Source organism: Danio rerio, chromosome 4 (genome assembly GCF_052040795.2).
Source record: "Danio rerio strain M-AB ecotype USA chromosome 4, GRCz13ab, whole genome shotgun sequence".
Classification (NCBI taxonomy): domain Eukaryota; kingdom Metazoa; phylum Chordata; class Actinopteri; order Cypriniformes; family Danionidae; genus Danio; species Danio rerio.
The window spans coordinates 1,392,709-1,415,109 of record NC_141024.2 but is presented as its reverse complement, the minus strand read 5'-3'; the positions used below and the strand labels follow the sequence as shown (position 1 = coordinate 1,415,109).

Sequence of the window (22,401 nt, the reverse complement as noted above, 5' to 3'; positions counted from 1 at the left end):
CTGAGGCTACAATTCACACAGACTCACCAAAACTAGACAATAGAAGATTGGAGAAACGTTGCCTGTTCTGATGAGTCTCCATTTCTGCTCACACATTCGGATGGTCGGGTCAGAGTTTGGCCTCAACAACATGAAAGCATGGATCCAACCTGCCTTGTATCAGCGGTTCAGGCTGGTGGTGGTGGTGTAATTGTGTGGAGGTTTTCTTTGGGCCCATTAGTACCAATTGAGCATCAACGCCACAGCCTACCTGAGTATTGCTGCTGACCATGTCCATCCCTTTATGAGCACAGTGTCTCCATCTTCTGATGGCTACTTCCAGCAGGATAACGCAGCATGTCATAAAGCTCAATCATCTCAGACTGGTTTCTTGATCATGACAATGAGTTCACTGTCCTCAAATGGCCTCCACAGGCACCAGAGCTCAATCCAATAGAGCAGCTTTGGGATGTGGTGGAACGGGAGATTGGCATCATGGATGTGCAGCCGACAAATCTGCAGCAACTGTGTGATGCTATCATGTCAATATGGAGCAAAATCTCTGAGGAATATTTCCAGTAGCTTGCTGAATCTACGCCACGAAGGATAAAGGCAGATCTGAAGGCAAAAGGGCTCCAACCTGATACTGGTAAGGTGTACATAATAAAGTGGCCGGTGAGTGTATATATTGAAAGAAGTCTCTTATGCTTTCTAAGGTTGGATTTATTTGATCAGTAATGTAGTACAATGTGAAATATTCATGTGGATTAAACATAGCCGTTTTCCTTTGTGAATAAATTTTAGTGTCATTTATTTTTTTTAAATAATTCCTGATTTTTCAGTATTACTCCAGTCTTCAATGTCACATCATCTGACGATCGACAAACATTTCTGTATTTTAGTTCAATAGATGCTGCTTTGGTGAGCACTAAGACTTCTTTCAGCAACACAAAAGTCTCAAGTCTTCCACTTGATGAATACTCTATAATCACTAGTCAAATTCACATTTTATTACTGGATCATATAAATTGCATTATGCTAATATGCTGGCATACCAACTAACACACACATATACACATGCACACACAATCACTCTGACTCAAACACACACACACACACACACACACACAGAGTCAGTCAGTCTGTGTTACAGTTTTCACTCGGCTCACGCAGCATCAGCTAATGATCATCTAGCCCTAAATTGTGCTTAATGAAGCATCAAATTCAAATTAGCCTGATCATTGTTATTGTCTTCACTAATGTGACGAGAGCCTCCGCCTTCAGTCTGTACCGCGGTAGAGTGACGGTAATAACATGCTACTGAAGGAACACGGCACTGAAGCGGCAGGGTGTTTATGCTGCAGCACAGCTTACAAAAACCACAACATTTCCATAACATTATGGGGGGATTATTGTTATTGTTAAGGTTTCATTTAGCTCATGTTTTGAGATTTTAAGGTGATTAAGATTTCTAAGTGTGTGTGTGTATGTGTGTTTTCTGTAGTGGGATCTCTGTTTCCCTTCATCAGAGTCCGCTGTCTTCAGTCGGCCGCAACTGGAGGAGCGTTCGCTGGGAAACTGATCCTGCTCTACTGCTATTAAGAGGAGTTTAACTGCAAATAAAAGAGTGGTATGTAGGCGAGCACTGGTGCCTTCTGAGTAATGAAGGGACGACACTCTCGATCTGTTTCACTCTCTGATTACCTCACAAACACAGAAATGTAAATAGTATGGCCATCATATACACATCACATGGTTATGGTTATAAATGAACACCAGTTGCAAAGTATTGTGTTACACTTAAAGTCGAGTTTACGTTTGTTTTGTGGGTGCACATTGTTAATCTTAAGGTGAGCAATTAATCTGTGACTGTTAATCCACTGTGGAAAAATTAATTGTTTTGGTAATCTTTAATCAAAAATGATGTTATTTGCCTTTTTAAAAGGTATTGGGGAAAAAATATGATTTAGGACCAAACATGGTAGAGAATCGGCATTATTAAAGGTCATTAATGGCATTTTGCAGAGTATTGACTGTTTGAAAACTGTTGCTTTATTAATATTAGATTGAGCACAGAAACAACAGATCATGTAGTTTTAATAGAAACTCTCAGAGATCATGTTGGGATCAATGTTGTAGCCCTAAAGTGGTTGTAATTGTATCTGCTGGATAAGACGTGCTCTTTTAAAATTGCAGATCATGTTTCTGCATCTGCTACTATTTCCTGAGGCGTCCCACAGGGATCAGCACTCGGTCCAACTTTGTTTTCTGTATATGTTTTGCCCCTGGGGTCAGTTGTTAGGCAATATAATGTTAATTATCACTTGTATGGTGGTGATTTGCAACTGTATTTTCCATTAGAGTTTGATGTCTGTACTACTTATAATAATTTTTCTTAGTGCCTGAAGATAAGAGAGGGATTGCTAATAACCTCCCACAATTAAATGAAGGTAAGACTATATTTGTGTATATTTGGTAGCAAAGAGCTTGAAAAAGGCATGGTTGAAAGCAGTGGTTTATCACGTTTTGGTAGTAATTCTTGATTCTGAGATGCGTTTGTTTCCAGAACCTTTACTTTCTCTGTTCAGTGGTGAAATTATCTGCTCAAGGCTTTAAATCAACTCCAGTTTTACACGAAAGGTTTATTTGTTTGTGTTGTTGTATTGCATGCTGTTATTTAAGAAAACTACATGGAGTTTTCTATTTCTGAATATTGTTTAGTATGTCAGGCTTTAAGAAGATGTCAGAGGAGTAAAGAGAAATGATAATAAACAAAGTGTGTGTGTGTGTGTGTGTGTGTGTGTGTGTGTGTGTGTGTGTGTGTGTGTGTGTGTGTGTGTGCGCATGTGTGCGTGTGCGTGTGTGTGTGTGTGTGTGTATATATAGACAGAGTGTTCAGGATAAATGAGTATTTTTATCCATTTCATTTGATACACATGATCAAAACAGATTTATTAAACAGATATATTTATTAAAATAATATTTCAGTCATCTAACATGTTTAAAAATACATTTAAATTCAAGAAAAAAATATTACAAATTAAGTTACCTTGTAAAAAATACCAACTACAAAATGTAAACTTAATTTAAAAGAAAAAATTCTCTTGATGTTTCCACCTTTTAAAAATTATTTAATATTTATTCAAATAATATTTTAGTCAACTAACATCTTTAGAAAATAAATTTCAATTCAAGTAAAATATTGCAAAAAATGTACAAACTACATAATTTCCACTTAATTTAAATATTTGTTTTTGTTTCTCTTTCTGTTTCCTCTTTTTAGAAATTATTCAATAAGTATTAAAATAACACGTCCGTCATCTAACATCTTTAAAAAATACATTTAAATTGAAGTAAAATATTACAAATTAAATTACATTGCAGAAAAAATACAAACTACAAAATGTAAACTGAATTTAAATATTGTTTGTTTCTCTTGATGTTTCCTCTTTAAAAATTATTTAATATTTATTAAAAAAATATTTAGTCAGCAAACATCTTTACAAAATACATTTAAATTGAAGTAAATTATTGCAAAAAAATGTACAAACTACAAAATTTCAACTTAATTTTTAACTATTTTTTTTTTCTCTTTTAAAAATTATTATAATACATGTTCTCCACTATATCAGTTTGAGTGTGCTTATTTCATTCAGTAATTTTGTTAGATAAGCTCCAGATTTGGCATTAGTACTGACTAATCTAATGTTTACGCACAAGTATAATATTGCACAGCATCTTATATGCTGAGCACTGTATATGTGTAATGTAATTTAACATTAGTTTAGTTTATTTAAAGTGTGACAGGACAGGGGATTGCAGCACAAATCCCTGAAATGTGTCAAACACACTCTTAAAACAATATTTGACTAATAAAAATACCAATATATAGCATGATAAACAAACAAGGGCGACAATGTGGATCAGTGCTAACCACTGTGGCCTCACAGCAAGAAGGTCGCAGGTTCGAGCCTCGGCTGGGTCAGTTGGCATTTCTGTGTCGAGTTTGCATGTTCTCCCCGTGCTGCTGTGAGTTTCCTCCTGGTGCTCCGGTTTCCCCCACAATCCAAACACATGCGCTGTAGGGGAATTGATTAACTAAACGTATGAGTGTGTGTAAAAAAAATGAGTGTGTATGTGTGATTCCCAGTACTGGGTTGCAGCTGGAAGGGCATCCACTGTGTAAATCAAATGCTGTATAAGTTTTTGGTTCATTCCGCTGTAGCGACCCCTGATTAATAAAGGGACTAAGCCGAAGGAGAAATGAATGAATATAATGTAATCGTTCTCCAACTGAACTGGAAACTTCAGTGTTCTTTTATCCATTGTAATTTTGTAGTCGTTGTCCATGTAAAGAGTTCCAATCATTCCCTTACTCGCATCAAGTGCTTACTTATAAGTGTTCTGCCTATGTAGACAGTAAACAGCAGAGGAGGTCACTGGCTTTTGGAGCACTGCTACAGATTGGGAAGACTATTGGAACTGTGACTGGAGCAAATCCCGGAAGAGGCGTTGAATGGAATCTGAAGTCTTGGATCTCTGTTTGTTTTCGCTGGAATCAAGAGTCTCTGCAAATAGTTTGGCTCCAGAAGCGTCCAGTCGGGGAAGTAACCTTTATTCTGTGCTCAGAGTCGCCGAAAAGCTGCTACATCTGCACATCTGAGATGGAAATAGCAATCAGTCTGCTGTCAGAGCGATGAATGTTCGGGCAAACCTACTAGAAAGGGCATATATTGAGTTTGAGACAATTAATGTGAAGGATCCAGAGGCCCAGAGAGAAAAGGTCCCGCAGCTGTCAGATCTCAAGCTGGGATAGAGATGCATGCAATATCCGGCCTTTATTTCACTCTTATCAGACCTGCTAGACATATTATACTGTATCAGAGCAAGAGAGGATCTTATGAGAAAAGTTCACATTTCAGCACAGCTCTCCTCTCTCTGGAGGACTCGGAATAAGAAGAAAAAGTAATAATAATAATAATAATTGTGACTCACACCTTTGACCTTTTTTTGTTTATGTGTTGCATATATGACGTTTTTCAGACTTTTAAGTTCACATCTCTCACTTCTGGGTTTTGTTTTGCTATTTTTAGTTTACAATACAATTCTGACTTCTTTAATATTTCAAATCATTTTTACAGAGTACTTAATCTCAGTTTAGTTCCCATCTCAGAATTCTGACTTATTTTTCTGTATTTTTAGTTCCCATCTCAGAATTCTGTTTTAATTTTCATAGTTTTTAGTTCCCATCTCAGAAATCTTATTTATGTTCTGTATTTTTAGTTCCCATCCCAGAATTTTGACTTATTTTGCAGTATTTTAGTTTCCTTCTCAGAATTCTGTTGTATTTCGCAGTATTTTAGTTCCCATCCCAGAATTCTGATTTATTTTTCAGAGTTTTTAGTTCCCATTTCAGAATTGTGACTTAATCTCAGAGTTTTTAGTTCCTATCTCACAATTCTGACTTATTTTTCATCGTTTTTAGTTCCCATCTCAGAGTTCTTACTTATTTTTCAGATTTTTCAGTTTCCATCTTAGAAATCTTGCTTATTTTCTGTATTTTTAGTTCCCATCTCAGAATTCTGATTTATTTTTCAGAGTTTTTAGTTCCCATTTCACAATTATGACTTATTTTATGTATTTTTAGTTCTCATCTCAGAATTCTGACTGTTTTTTTGGAGCTTTTATTTCCCATCTCAGAATTCTGGTTTATTTTTCAGAGTTAGTAGTTCCCATTTGACAATTCTGACATTTTTCCTGAGTTTTTAGAATTCTGACTTATTTCTCAGTATTTAAGTTCCCCATCTCAGAATTTTGGTTTATTTTTCAGTGTTATTAGTTCCCATCTACGATTTCTGGTTTATTTTTCAGTGTTATTAGTTCCCATCTCAGAATTCTGGTTTATTTTTCAGTGTTATTAGTTCCCATCTCAGAATTCTGGTTTATTTTTCAGTGTTATTAGTTCCCATCTCAGAATTCTGGTTTATTTTTCAGAGTTTTTAGTTCCCATTTCAGAATTGTGACTTAATCTCAGAGTTTTTAGTTCCTATCTCACAATTCTGACTTATTTTTCATCGTTTTTAGTTCCCATCTCAGAGTTCTTACTTATTTTTCAGATTTTTCAGTTTCCATCTTAGAAATCTTGCTTATTTTCTGTATTTTTAGTTCCCATCTCAGAATTCTGATTTATTTTTCAGAGTTTTTAGTTCCCATTTCACAATTATGACTTATTTTATGTATTTTTAGTTCTCATCTCAGAATTCTGACTGTTTTTTTAGAGCTTTTATTTCCCATCTCAGAATTCTGGTTTATTTTTCAGAATTAGTAGTTCCCATTTGACAATTCTGACATTTTTCCTGAGTTTTTAGAATTCTGACTTATTTCTCAGTATTTGAGTTCCCCATCTCAGAATTTTGGTTTATTTTTCAGTGTTATTAGTTCCCATCTACGATTTCTGGTTTATTTTTCAGTGTTATTAGTTCCCATCTCAGAATTCGGGTTTATTTTTCAGTGTTTTTAGTTCCCATCTCAGAATTCTGGTTTATTTTTCAGTGTTATTAGTTCCCATCTCAGAATTCTGGTTTATTTTTCAGTGTTATTAGTTCCCATCTCAGAATTCTGGTTTATTTTTCAGTGTTATTAGTTCCCATCTCAGAAGTCTGGCTTATTTTGGGAATTCTGATGTTGTCATCTCACAATTCTAACTATAAATGTTTGTCACTATCTTAAAGAACATTCCCTCATTTATTTTCAGAAATCTTCCTATTTATATCTTGCTATTCTGATTTTAGAAATGCTGTGTTCACAGACTTTCCAATTTCAGTTTTTCTTCCCCACAATTCTGCATTTACTCTGTAAATTTACACATATTTCCTGAAATTCTAATGACCGAATGCTTTTAAAATACAGTCACAGGCCTCAAAAACACATGCAAATGATAGATCCAGACTCAACATTGCTGGTCCTGCGATGCGACTACTGCGAATGATCACATTGCAATATCGATGCTGAAATCATAAATTGTGGAGCCCCAATATATACACTGTAAACTGCATAGCTTCTCTCCTGCTATTTTGAATGCAGTTACTCATCTAGCAGCTCTTTTGCTCTCTGTAATCACAGTATGGTGGCTCTATATGGGCTCGTCTGAAGTTTGAGTGCTGAAAGTGAAGTTGGAAGCAGTGATTGTAATCAGAGCTCATCGCTGGGCCTTTCCAGAGCCACTTTAGAGTCCCGTCGGGTAAAACCCATCTGACAGGCGTCCCGAGCAGCAGAACAGCTCAGAGCCAATGATAAATGAACAGATTCCCAGTAAATATTGCAGTCCAGTGGCAGGACGGGAACCCAGAACTGATTATTTTCTTGTTGATATGTGCGGTCGGGGTCGGTGTTATGCTATTGATTCCTCCTTGCGGAGCTGCATTTTATTTGCTGGGAGGTTTTTAATGCGCTGGTTTTCACTTGGTTGTGTGTCTTGTTTGCCTCTGTGATGAGGAGATGCTACTGTGCACTTCATCCTTTCCCAATTGGCTTCTTTTAAAATATAGCTCAATGGCAGGAGGTCTGTATGACTAGCTGGGTGATTCCCGGCTAATGAGAGCCTTCGGCTACTTGAACAGCACACTGAGGACACACAGGAACCTGTCGGAGTCTGATCCTGCCCTCAAACTCATCTAATCGCAGTCTAATTTTGGTCAAAATGGGCTGTGTTTCAGTTTTAGTATAGAACACAGCTGTTGGAATTAAAGCATCATTCATTTTTACATAGAGAAATACTGTACGTGAACCACAAAACCAGTCGCACGTGTACACTACCTGACAAAAGTCACTTGTTTAAGTTTTAGGAACTGCAAATAGTAAGTTTTTAGTTCCCATCCCAGAATTCTGTTTTATTTTTCAGAGTTTTTAGTTCCCATCCCAGAATTCTAGTTTATTTTTCAGAGTTTTAAGTTCCCATCCCAGAATTCTAGTTTATTTTTCAGAGTTTTTAGTTCCCATCCCAGAATTCTTGTTTATTTTTCAGAGTTTTTAGTTCCCATCCCAGAATTCTAGTTTATTTTTCAGGGTTTTTAGTTCCCATCCCAGAATTCTTGTTTATTTTTCAGAGTTTTTAGTTCCTATCCCAGAATTCTTGTTTATTTTTCAGAGTTTTTAGTTCCCATCCCAGAATTCTTGTTTATTTTTCAGAGTTTTTAGTTCCCATCCCAGAATTCTAGTTTATTTTTCAGGGTTTTTAGTTCTCATCCTAGAATTCTTGTTTATTTTTCTGAGTTTTTAGTTCCCATCCCAGAATTCTAGTTTATTTTTCAGGGTTTTTAGTTCCCATCCCAGAATTCTTGTTTATTTTTCAGGGTTTTTAGTTCCCATCCCAGAATTCTAGTTTATTTTTCAGGGTTTTTAGTTCTCATCCCAGAATTCTTGTTTATTTTTCAGAGTTTTTAGTTCCCATCCCAGAATTCTTGTTTATTTTTCAGAGTTTTTAGTTCCCATCCCAGAATTCTTGTTTATTTTTCAGGGTTTTTAGTTCTCATCCCAGAACTCTTGTTTATTTTTCAGGGTTTTTAGTTCTCATCCCAGAATTCTAGTTTATTTTTAGGGTTTTTAGTGCCCATCCCAGAATTCTGATTTAATATGAATGGCTTGATGGTGATTTACTGGTGAAAGTATGTTTTTGGCTCCAGTGGTGTCTCTGGATGTGCTAAATGACTGCGGTTGTTCTGCCTGTGTCTGAATCTCTGCAGTGTTCTGCGTCTCTGGCTGCTTTTCCTTCGCTTTCTGCCTCTGTGGATGAATTTATTGTTACCGACTGCCAAATTCACTGATAAAACCCATGAGCAGGTGCGTTTCCACTCCCATATCAGGTACAGGAGTTCTGCTAATAAACACACACACACACACACATGGGCTTATCTGAGCGGATATGACAGGGAAACACTCCAGTTTAATGGAAGAAGTAAAGTTTGGTTATTCAGGGCAGAGATAGACTGTGTGATTAATTAAATCTGTCTCCGTCTGAAGTGAAAGTTGTTGGCCTGTGACTAATGTTTATGAGTCTCCGCCACGTCTGACGCTTCCCAGCACTTCTGTTTCTGCGACTGCTGAAAGTTGATTGTGTGTTGTAGTTTTAGAGTGTTTTGTTTTACAGTAATATCTCCTGTATCATCAGTGTATTTACAGGGGTGGGTTGAGAGGATTGACTTCCTAATTAATGCTTCCCCTTCCCCTGAAGGATGTCAAAACAACATATATGAGGGGACAATCCTTTAAATAGTGAGAAATCTGATCTGCATCTTAAATAATGATATCAATAATTAAAATAATAGATAATGTGGATATGCATTTGACCCCTCCATCATACCATTGTGAATGCATAACTTAAGCCAATCAATCCATGCAAGGGAAAAATCATTCTCTGACGCACCGATAGACAACACAAGTGTTCAAAAGACACTTCTAATAAATCGTTTCCACTGACTGGTACAGTACAGGTCTGTACGGGTCACCTTTATCAGGCTTGCATTTCCACTGCCTGAAGGGTACCAAGTTTTTCATTGACTCTAATAGACCATGAGAAATGCCCCACTCTTGCATTAATGCTGCTAGTGAGAGAATAATGCTGAAATCGGAGTGTTTGAAGTAGTGTCTCTGACAGTAATGTGGTCTCGTGAGCTGTGTGTTTCTGGGAAGGTCAGTAATGAGGATCTGCTTGACTGTAGAAATTACAGGTTGTCATCTGCATATGAACACACGATCACTTTGATCCCAGAATGCTTCATAAACAACGACGGGAAAGAGCCGCTCTCCAAGAATAATCTGAAACTGTCCTCTGACCTTCAATATGGAGGCAGAAAGAGTGTAACTGTACTCTCCTCCAGGCCCGATCCGTCACACGCCTCGCTTTCAACACAATTGAATTAAGCCTGCATTCCTGAAAAGAACAAGAAAGTCCTGATTAAATCAATGCTTTCCTATTGAAAACCCTTTGAGAGCCTGAAGCAAAGCTCTACACTGTTGTTTTCATTTAGTTAAACTTAATATATATACTTAATGTTTTCGTTATTCTATTTAATGTGGCCGCATTATACTTCAAATTTTACATGAAACTGAATAAATATATTGATGTTACATAATTCTATTACAGGGTATCAACACAACACAGGCTCATTCTGAAAACGTCCTGCGGATGTTTCTGGAGACCGCGAATTATGTAGCTATGTAGTATGTAACGAGGTTGACAATGCGTTGAAAATCTGAAAACGTAAAGGCTTTTCTTTTTCTGGATGGCTTTTGTGAAAATCGTCTGTTGGGTTAAGGGAAATAAGTGGGTGGACGGGCCAATCTGTAAAATTGGTTGGGTTTAGGGGGAAGGAGGAGGAGGGTGGGTCAGTCGATTGGCCGGTCGCCCAGTCAATCATTCAGTCAGTCAGATGGCCGGTCGGCCGACAGTGACCTCTGGTGGGTTTAGCAAGAACGGCGCTGGTGCGAACAGTGCTCGTGAGAGACGGTCGAGATGCCAAAATGTGCGCAGTTTTGATTCGCAAAATCTGCACAAATACGAACCTTCCGGGACGTATTTCGTGGTCTTCAGAAACGTGTGCAGGACTACGTTTTCAGAATGAGCCCAGGTTGTATTAATATGTGCATTAGTATGCTATAGTTTGCCTGAATTTATTTAAATTCAATTTATCTTTTATTCTATAGCAAATTTACAATGTAGACTGTGTCAAAGCAGCTTAACATAGATGCTCTAGCAAATGGAAACTGTGTCAGTCCAAACACTGAAGAGGAAATCACTTGACCTCCATCGTGGAGAAGCTGCAGGTGTGAGTAGGTCACCGGCGGGTGTTCAGGCTGGCCCGTGACATCAAGGCTAAGACTCGTTTGTCACTAGGGTCTTTCGGGAATCAGTCTCATGCCCTCCACTCCTCCATGACAACCACAGCATCTGCTATGGATATGGCCTGGTCCAGGATTATGAAGACCTTTAAAAGTCCTCTATGGTTTGCATCATCTCTTCGTATGTGTTGTCCTTGAGGTCCTCGATGGTTGGCATCATCTCTTCACAGGTCTTGGATCACATCACATCAATTTAATCTAAAATGGGATGCTGTGTAGTTTATGAAATTAATACAATCCTGCTAGATTCGACATCACGCTGCTTTGCTTATTGCAATAATCAAGGCAACCTTGTTATATCTGCTGTTCTGTATTATTTAGGAAAAGATTAACAGAAATGTCTTCTTCCAGGAGCCCTGCCTAAGGTGACTGGACAGAAAAGTTTCATATTTAGCATAATATAAGGATTATAAGACATAAAAAAAAACACAAAACAAAAACAACATACCTGAAACACAGGGAAACAGAATAGATAGTTGATTGACGTCACATATTATTGTAATAATACATTCTATTACATAGTAATGTACGTCTTAAATGTCACAAAGAATGCATCTGTCAAATTTCAGCTCAAAATTCTTCATAGATTATTTGTCATGCTGTATGTGCATGTCAATTTTGAGGAGATGCAAAAAATGCTTTTTTGTGTGTCTCTTTAAATACAAATGAGCTCCACTGCCCCTCCCCCTTTACAGAAGTGGGTGGAGCCTTTACAGCTTGTGCTTTGGTTACTCTGACCAAAACAACTACATTTGTTATGCTCAGAAAATCTGGCAAACACAAATTCACATATTGGTTATGCTTCCATCCAAAGATGCAAATTAGACTGGAATAAACTGGAATATTGCATAAAACCTTTGCGAATAAAGCAGACAGATGCTCAAGATTATTATCTGGAGGTAATAATAATAATACTGAATATGCTAATAATGAAACTGTGTGCACATATTGATTTTATTAAGCATTTATTTTATGCACTTTTCCAAAATGCACACAAAAATAGGTGTACAGAGACAGCTAATGATGATTGTGTGAATGTTCTGTGAAACTCGCTAAATGAAGCTGGGAGTGTAAATAAGGGGTTAATTAATAGCGTATAAAATAATTTATGCGAGAACTTTAGCAGAAGTAAAATAATTGGATTTTCAGCAGCTGTTGATTAAATGAAATGCTCTAAAAACCTCTCTGAATGAGGGACTTGAGCCACAAAACTTCAGGAGCTCCACTTGAATAACCGCGAGCTTCACTTCATAAACCTGTCTAGATTTTCTTCTTCAGATTCGTCAAGAGCCTGTCTGATGATGGAGCGCCGTCAGACGCATTTCTACAGTTTCAGAGGGTCAAAGCTGCTCATTTGCTTCAGTGATGAGAAACGCAGACTGTCCTTTTGTGACTGAAGGCGCTTTCATGCTTCCGGGGGCTCAAGAAGACCTTCGGTAGAGCTCAAACGCCAGAGATAAATTACAGGTATGGAAATAAGTCACGACACGTGCAGTAAAAATGACTTCTGTTTCAGATCATTGAGTTTAAAGAGCTCCTATTTGAAGTTTTTTCAGATTGAGTTCACTTACACTGACCCGAACACTGATTTAAATGCATTTCCCACCATCATGCTGAAGGTTAGAACATGCGAGATGCTTCAGATTGGATGCTTGAAGGAGTTTCAGCGATGTCACTTTCAGAATGTTTGAGGGAGTTGCTTGGTTACCGGCTGTCAGTCATAAGCGTGCTCATTGAATATTGATGTGCTGCTCTGCATACAGTGTGAAGACACGGAGGACCGGAGTCGTGACTGTTTCCTTTGCTGTTTATCTGCGTTCGGTCTGATTTAGTAACGAAACCGACTTTAATGCTCTAGAGACTTTCTATTAGTTGTGCTGTTTTCAGTCTCTCCGCTAATAAAGCCTTGTGTTTGATCAGATAAACACTCTCTCGCAGCGCATTCAATTCCTTTTCTGTGAGAGCGTCTTTATTCGCCGCTGTAGAGCATCTGTTACTGGAATAAACGAGTGTCGAATCAACTTTAATCTGATCTGTAACTCCAGCAAAGACGATAAACAGCCAGAACTTTAAAAGACTTTACTCAATGACATAAGAATTCAGCGATTTAGTGTGCTGTACCCGCTCATATATAGAGACTCGTTATTAACCTTTATATTTTATATAATGTAAGCCAAATATTATTATCTTATTATTATTATATATGTATTAAGAGTGCATCGAGTGTGCTGAATGTACATTTTAATGTATGCATGGCCTGATATATTTGCATACATTATGCATGCTAATGTTCCATGCATGCCGTGTGAGATACTGTGTCCCATAATGCATTGTGTTTCAGCTGACCTTTCATGTAGATTCTTTTTTAAATATTCTCCTCAGGCTGTAGAATTACAACACTTTTACATACATGTATATTTTATATATAATGAATATGTAATATAATTGAATAAAGTGTGGGTGTGCATGTTTGTGTGCACTGTCAAAAAATGATATGTCAGAAAATCATGCCAGCTTATTTTAATAATAATATTTTAAGTATGTTATGCAAAGTTTAACTTAATATATGTCAGTTTGATTGATGTACTCAAAGTTAATTTGATAAACCTAAAAATGCTGAGTCAGCAAGATTTATTATGGTGCATATACACTCACCGGCCACTTTATTAGGTACACCAGTTCAACTACTTATTAACGCAAATTTCTAATCATCAGCCAATCAGATGGCAGCAACTCAATGCATTTAGGCATGTAGACATGGTCAAGACGATCTGCTGCAGTTGCATCAGAATGAGGAAGAAAGGGGATTTTGAACGTGGCATGGTTGTTGCTGCCAGACGGGCTGCTCTGAGTATTTCAGAAACTGCTGATCTACTGGGATTTTCACACACAACCATCTCCAGGGTTGTACAGAGAATGATCCAACAAAGAGGAAATATCCAGCGAGCGGCAGTTCTGTGGGCGCAAATGCCTTGTTGATGAGGCCAGAGGTCAGAGGAGAATGGCCAGACTGGTTCCAGCTGATAGAAAGGCAACAGTAACTCAAATAAGCACTCGTTACAACCGAGCTCTGCAGAAGAGCATCTCTGAACACACAACACGTCCAACCTTGAGGCGGATGTGCTACAGCAGCAGAAGAGCACACCGGGTGCCGCTCCTGTCAGCTAAGAACAGGAAACTGAGGCTACAATTCACACAGGCTCACCAAAACTGGACAATAGAAGATTGGAGAAACGTTGCTGCTCTGATGAGTCTCCACTTCTGCTCACACATTCGGATGGTCGGGTCAAAATTTGGCCCCAACAACATGAAAGCATGGATCATCCTGCCTTGTATCAGCGGTTCAGGCTGGTGGTGGTGGTGTAATGGTGTGGGGGAGATTTTCTTTGGGTCCATTAGCACCAATTGAGCATCAACGCCACAGCCTACCTGAGTATTGCTGCTGACCATGTCCATCCCTTTATGAGCACAGTGTCTCCATCTTCTGATGGCTACTTCCAGCAGGATAACGCACCATGTCATAAAGCCTCAATCATCTCAGACTGGTTTCTTGAACATGACAATGAGTTCACTGTCCTCAAATGGCCTCCACAGTCACCAGAGCTCAATCCAATAGAGCAGCTTTGGGATGTGGTGGAACGGGAGATTGGCATCATGGATGTGCAGCCGACAAATCTGCAGCAACTGTGTGATGCTATCATGTCAATATGGAGCAAAATCTCTGAGGAATATTTCCAGTAGCTTGCTGAATATATGCCACTAGGGATTAAGGCAGATCTGAAGGCAAAACCCGGTACTAGTAAGGTGTACCTAATAAAGTGGCCAGTGAGTGTATATATTTCATGTTACCAAAATACAAATTACTTGTGCACGAAATGCACATTTTATTTTACACTCACACACACACACACACACACATATATATATATATATATATATATATATAATGTTATACATTTGACTATACTTATAAAAATGTGTTAATGCAACATTAAATATTACATAAAGAAAAATTATTAAAAGAATAATTATTTTTTTAATCAAATTTAATTAAAATGTTTTATTAAAATCTGAATCATTTTAATCACACAATGATAATCTTAAATGTACGAGTCTGACAATTATAACACAAGCATACAGATATATTATAATACCATGGTAATTAGTTGCCATGAAAATAATGTCATTAAACCCAAAAGACCCAGGAGATATTTTTGTTGATGCCAAATATAATGAGGCATTTTTGTGGCTCTGATTTAGCAGTGATGTGTGCTCCTGATTCTGCTCTAATATGCTGTTTTTCTGGACGTTTCTGCCTGTGTGGGTGATGTGGATCAGCTCTTATGTTGGTGACTATTTTCGACAGGTCAGAGCCGCCCCGTCTGACAGCCGCGCGCTTCATTAAACGCCACCAGCGGGAGTCTGAGAGACGCCGGCAGCACTGCACACACGCTACAGCTGTAAAATATCCTGATATACAGCGTCCAGCATAGATGAGTACATCTCTTCTAGTTTTTGTTTCATTTTTATCACGTACAGGATGCTTTACAATGCTTTATTTGTGCATATATGGTTATTCGCCCTCCTGGGAAATCTGTATTCTTTGTCAAATATGTCCCAAATGATGTTGAACAGAGCAGGAAATTGATGACAGTATTTCCTCTAATATTTTTTCTTCTTGAGAACGTCTGATTTGTTTTATTTCGGCTAGAATAAAGGCAGTTTTTAATTGTTTTAAAGCCATTTTCCTATATGTTTTATGATACAATATATTTTTATGATATCGCTCAGTCTTAGCTCTCAACTCCACATCCCACGTCCAATCACACCCGCGCCTTTTTCCGAGAGACAGTGTGAATAATCAGCATTCAGTGTGTGTTTGCGTGAACGTTTCAGTGAATTTGATGATGTTTCATCAGCAGAGCCTGATCTGAGTCTTAAACACGAGCGCGCTTCCGTCTGTCTGTGTTTCTGCCTTTAATTGCTTTTGAGCGCGCGCACCTGCAATTAAGCTGTCAGACACTCACGGCCCCCGCAGACACACACACACACAGACTTAAACTCATACAGATCCACTTTCTCTCACACACACAGATCTGTTTTACATTCATATTTTCTCCAGGATGCTTTACAGTAATATTTGTGTGCTTATACATTAGATTAGTCAGTACCAAAGACAAAACTAGAACTAATCTATTAATTAACTGAAGGTCACAGTCTAAAAGTAAGACCCCTGTAGTAATATGTTGTGAAAATTATTAAATGCAAATTTAATGAGAAGGAAAAATGATTCATTAAAGATGTTTGGTGACCAGTTCTTATATTAATATATAAGTATATACTGTTTAATCAAACTGTTTTGCTTAAAGGCACCAGCAATATACTGTCTATATTCACTGAGAAATTGATAAAACATATTCACTTTCAAAATGTGTTGTACTCAGTTATGCTGAGCACTCCATGTATTTTCAGAAAAGACAAGTTAATTATGTATAATATTTAATAAAAATTAATAAATACACAAGGTTACATACTGTATGTGTGTGGCTTGCTGAAATTCAGACAGAATTAATACTGTCTGTGTGAAGTACGTGTCTCTGATTGATGGATTGGTAGATTTTTTTCCCGTCTCTGTTCAATTTAATAATTGCTTTATGGGCATTACAAATGTTACTAATGCATTGGCAAATCATTTATAAAGTTTACATAAAAAAGTATACATGCAAATATTATAAAAAACACAGCAAAGCGTAGTAGTAGTAAATATAGATATATAATACAGTTAAAGTCAGAATTATTCGCCCCCCTTTTTATTTTTTGCCTAATTTCTGTTTAATAGAGAGCAGATTTCTTCAACACTTTTCTAAACATAATAGTTTTAATAACTCATCTCTAATAACTGATTTGTTTTATCTTTGACATGATGACAGTAAATAATATTTGACTAGATATTCTTCAAGACACTTCTATACAGCTTAAAGTGACATTTAAAGGCTTAGCTAGGTTAATTAGGGTATCTAGGCAGGTTAGGGTAATTAGGCAAGTTATTGTATAATGATGGTTTGTTCCGGAGTCTATCGCAAAAAAAATTGCTTTAAGGGGCTAATAATATTGACCTTAAAATGGTGTTTAAAAAATTTAAAACTGATTTTATTCTGGCTAAAAAAAACAACTAAGACTTTCTCCAGAAGAAAAAATATTATCAGACATACTGTGAACATTTCCTGACTCTGTTAAACATCATGTGGGAAATATTTAAAAAAGAAAACAATTCAAAGGGGGCTAATAATTCTGACTTGAACTGTGAATATATATATCATACTATTATTCAATAAATCTTATTATTCTTCAATATTCATATGTCAATTAAATTCAATGTGGCGTTGCCATTGGCCCATGACCATTTCCTGCTTGTTTTCAAACTATTTTACAACTGTAACAAGAGGCAATTTATTCATAATCTAACACTAAAACTTTTCCAATATTTAGTTAATAATTAAATTGATCAATATGTGGCTCTTTTTGGATTCTCGGAAACTTGAGAAATGAAAAATGTAAAATAGAAAACACGCTGGAGACATTTCTTTTTGTTTACGTTTCTCAAAATGGTCTATACAGTACACACACACTCACTCTCCCGTACTCTGTCTCTCTTTCTGTCTCTCTCTCTCTCTGTGAAATCACACTCGATGCACTTATTTGAGTGTGTGGAAACAGCTGGCTGTCTAAAACATTTCTCCATTAGCGTGATTATCTCGCTCATACAAGCAAGACACGTCTGTTTCTCCATAATTCTCCTAATGCAAATGTGCTGTCGATCAAACCTGCATTTGCTGTATTTGCACACACGGTCTTCTTTTTTTTCAAACCAACTCAAACCTTCTCCTTTTCATGGCAAGCAGTAAACATCAGTTGCTTTGTGAACACTCTTACGTTGAGTGTAAGATCTTGGATCTTATTAAAGGGACAGTTCACCCAGAAATGGAAATCTCCTCTGCATTTCCACACACTCGAGTGGTTTAAAAGTTTTGTGAGTTTCTTATTTGCTTTTGTGTCAGTGTTTTAGTGCTGTGATTCAGGATCAGTAAACTGAGACTGTGGGAAAAACCGCAGACCATCATCATCATCATCACCACGAGTGACCCAGTCTCTGTCTGTCCTCCTGCGGGTGAGTGTCTGTGCTGAACGTCTCATTTAAGTCTGTGTGTGTGTGTATGTGTGCGTGCGTGCGTGTGTATTATAGGTAGGCATTACAATTAATCTAGATTAAAATTGCTCATTTGCATTCAGAATATGTGTGCTACCCAAATAATAAGTCTTTAAGAACGGGTTTTCTCAAGCCAGGTGGCGCATTAGACCAGGGGCTCATCTCCGGTTTCCAAAATGCATCACAACCTGCTTGAGGAACTGTTCTACTATGATAATTGGTGATGAAAATAAATGATGTTCAATAAGATGTGCCTGTGTTTACTAAATTAAACATCAATGTTAAACTGTAGCCTACATAAGCTCGAAACTTTAATCCCACTTAAGTCATAACTGAACTAAACAGGAGTGGAATTAAGACATGTGGAGTCTGCAGATATTAGTGGCATTATTGAAGTAAACACCGTAATCAAACTATTATCGTCATGTAATACTTTTTGCCATATTTTACGACAAGATCCACACACACGGCTGTCAGCAAAGGACTGCACACACACACTCACACACACACATCGTGAAATGCGTAAGTTATTTTCTTTTCATTTGGCGTGCGTTAATAAACTCAATAACACTCTCACCAGTCCTTACTCCTTATTTGCGTCTAATACCCCAGTTTTTCACGGGGCATGAATGAAAGTGAAACTGCCGAACTGCAGTTAAAGTCAGGCATCCTGCTGATTTGATTCAGAAGGGCACTTTTTTGTCAGACGGCTCACCGGTCTGGTATACATCCGCGCTAAGATATCAAGGTGAAAGTCATCATAGCTTGCGTAGAACAGACCCAGCTCCCAACCCAACTTTTAGAACAGATTAACAGCGATATATTTTTATTCGCGCAATAAGAGTCTTGCGTTATCGCAGCACATTAACGCCAATAACGGCCCACCACTAATATATATGTATATATATATATATAAAATCCCAGTTCATTATTTTAATTACATAATTACTTACTCATTATTACTCGATAAGTAAACAAACTACATTAACATCATGTTAAATCCCCAAATTCATTCCCTTTAAAATGATGAATCAATAGACGAATTACCGGTTTGTAAATATTCAGGATGTGCGTGTAGCAACAACCGGGAGCACTAGCATTTACAGCGAAGCAATGACGTCTGATGCGGTACAGAGTTTGTTGTTGTCTTAGAGATAAGTTAAATTGATTACATATTATATATATATATGTTATTTACACAATGCTTTCAGTGTATTATAACAGCTCATCACCCAAAATTAACGTTAAAGTGAGCGGTGTTTATCTGACAGGTACTTTTGCGATAGCACCCTCCAAATAGACCTTAGATGAGAGGAAATGGCCGAGCATCCAGCCCCAAATATACAACTGAAACTCCAAGTGATTTTACAAGAGAGAAGTTAAAGGCCTACAATGTTTGGGTGCCAACAATGTTGTTCTGTGTGGTCATGTGCAGGAAATAATGCTCCATGATGACCAGATTCAACACCATGTAGTGCTAAAAGCAGAGGTATTGCCTAGCCAAAGACAAGAGCCCCTTTCACACAGTGATACCGGTAAATATCCGGAAAATTTACAGAGAAATTTACCGGTATATTCAAAAAAGCGCTGTTCACACAGGCGAGGACGTTACGGAATTTTTCCGGAAAAGAGCATTCACACATCCATTCCAAAATACCGGTAAATTCTGACATCATTCACCACAAATGAGCTTTAAACGGCTGCGCTTGTATTTTTAAACATTTGACTAAATTACAAACTCTGTGGATGATCAATATTGTGAACAACTTTCGCAGGATCACTTTCGCATGTCGAGATGTCGAAATATGTGTGTGTGCAGGCGCTCACGGGCTGTTTCATGGGCACACGCAGAGCTTGAAGGTAAACAAACAACGGCTTATCATGAGCATCTCATCTATGATTATTTACACAGTTGGCATTAAGAAGAACATATAAACGTGATCTGACTAAATTCTAGCAGCTAAATGCGTCTGGAAAAATATTCAAAGGCTTTTATTCTCACAATTCGCGCGGACGTAAATGCGTCTGACTGTTCTGATTGGCTAAAGCAGACGTCTCACGTCAGCACGTTCTAGACGTGCACGCGCTCTTTCCGGCAATCTTCCTTCTGCATTCACACAGCGCAGCATTCCGGCAAATTGCCGGTAATGTTACAACTTCTCTTTCCGGAAAATAGCCAGAACGAATTTACCGGTATTTTCAAAAAGGGCCTGTTCACACATACAAGCTTTCCGGAAAATTGCCGGTAATTTTCCGGAAAGGTCTGTATGTGTGAAAGGGGCTAAGGAAAGAAGACTGAGCTGTACAAGGCCTGGGTCATCATCATCAACAAGCAGAACAACTGCATTCTGACAGTGAACTGCAGCTGTACGGCACGGTATGTGAACTTAACATTTTTACATTTCATTCTCAGCATTCAGTGTGCGCAGTTTAATTCACCATATTTGTCTGTGTTTGCTGAAAGCATTGCTGCAATCAAAAACTAGTGATGTGTCTAGGGCTCAACCTGTGCAGTGCACATGCCCTTTTTAGTCTTGAATAGAAAGTGCCCTTCCAAAGTGATCTGAAGTGCCCTAGCGACACCCAACACCCAAAACTTTATCCTGCACATGCCCCTTTGAAGGTCTCTGCATGGGCCTGTGTCTGATTCAGCATAGCGAGACTTTAACTGACATAAGAGGATAACAGCAGTGTCCAGCATTATTAATTAGCTCCTCACTCCATTCAGCTCTTATGATGACTGTTAGCCAAAGAAGTCTGCGGTTGGCATTAAAAGCAGTGTGGTGTACGGTAAAAGTTAAGTTTTCAATCTTTGGCATCCTACCACACAACACCACATGTTTGCTATTGCAACGGGTCTCTATTTGCAAACGTTATGCACGGTTGAACCCATGTAACGTCATGTGTGATGTAGGTTGGTAATTCCTCTACATTTTCAGGATTTATTTTAGATTCATATGTTTAAAGCTACATTTGAGTCCAGCTGAAATTCTTCCGTGCGTGTTGTTGTGCTCTCTGCGATTGTGAAAGTGTGTCTGTGGGTCAGATCTCAGGTCAGTGGAGTGTGCTTTAGCGTATGCAGGGCTGGTGTCTTAGATGTTGTTCTCCATCGCACTCTTTCATTCGCTTTAAAAGCAGATAAACCGGTGCTTTTATACGCGACATCACGGTGCAGCAATTATAGCTATTCAGAGACACAAAGCCAACAATCGCAGGGCATTTACATATCTGAGGTTTACAGCAGCAATTACCTCAAGGGGCTCACAAGGGCGCCCACCTGGATCCCGAGCCCACAACAACACCTTTAAGTATTGCTGAAGACGAGAGTCCTGCGCTGGACACACACACATGTACACACACACTCCCACAGCGCCACCAACAGGCCATCAGCACACACGCATGAGCAATTTACACTTGATCTGTTCACCATTGACAATACTACAGCATGCTGGAGCATTCATTAACTAACTGTTCAGTTCAATTCAATTCATCTGTATTTCTCTAGCGCTTTTACTATGTAGATCATGTCAAAGCAGCCGAACGCAGAAGTTCTAGTAACAGTAAACTGTGTCCGTCCAGTTTTTAGAGTTCAGTTTAGTCCAGTTCCGTCTGGTTTAATAAGTCCAAACACTGAAGAGCAAATCAATTCATGCACAGCTCCACAAGTCCCAAACCAAGTAAGCCAGTGGCGACAGTGGAGGAGCAAACTGCACCAATTGACCGAAGTGAAAAAACCTTGAGAGAAAGCAGGCTCCGTTGGGCATGACTATTTCTCCTCTGGTCAAACTTCTTGTGTAGAGCTGCAAGGCTGGAGAACACTGAATGTCCATCGTGGAGAAGCTGCAGGTGTGAGTAGGTCACCGGTGGGTGTTTAAGTGAGCCTGCAGTATCAATGCGGAGACTTGTCTGTCACTGGGGTCTTTCATGAATCAGTCTCATGCTCTCCACTCCTTCATGACCACCACAGCATCTGCTCAGGATACGGCCTGGTCCAGGATTATGGAGACCTCTAGAAGTCCTCTATGGTTGGCATCATCGGTTATTACAGGACTTGGATCACATCAATGGCGCTGCATAATCTCTAGAGGCCTCGAGGTGAGTATCCCTAGGTGGAAATAGAGAACAAATACACTTAGTATAATACACTTTACTGTTGTATGGTTTAAAAACATCTATAGTATTTACTATGAATTACTATAGTATTTTTTTCATGTGATGAAACTATTTAATAAAACAAATATCTTGGTCAAATTTAAGAAACTTTAAATGACTACTACTTATTACTCTGTTTTTAAGTTTGTAAGTTGAAAAAGAAATGA

At 38.1% G+C, this 22,401-nt stretch overlaps 1 protein-coding gene and 1 long non-coding RNA gene across 11 annotated transcripts in view; one reads left to right on the top strand and one right to left on the bottom strand.

Moving 5' to 3' along the window:
* The window catches only part of LOC148679883 (uncharacterized), a 759,583-nt gene that overhangs the window by 24,723 nt on the left and 712,459 nt on the right, over positions 1-22,401 (bottom strand). The window lies entirely within an intron of this gene.
* Positions 1-22,401, top strand: part of fam180a (family with sequence similarity 180 member A) — a 42,567-nt gene that overhangs the window by 7,698 nt on the left and 12,468 nt on the right. The window contains exons 2-9 of one of the 10 annotated variants that reach the window (XM_088649917.1): positions 1,484-1,609; positions 10,121-10,357; positions 10,681-11,045; positions 12,154-12,342; positions 15,242-15,335; positions 17,934-18,043; positions 19,518-19,594; positions 20,369-20,459. The gene's annotated coding sequence lies outside the window, so the exon portion shown is untranslated. Of the gene's footprint in view, positions 1-1,483; positions 1,610-10,120; positions 10,358-10,680; positions 11,046-12,027; positions 12,343-15,241; positions 15,336-17,933; positions 18,044-19,517; positions 19,595-19,830; positions 20,460-20,936; positions 22,178-22,401 lie in introns of those variants that run through there. The other 9 variants (XM_088649919.1, XM_088649915.1, XM_088649922.1 and 6 more) reach the window with 9 other exon arrangements.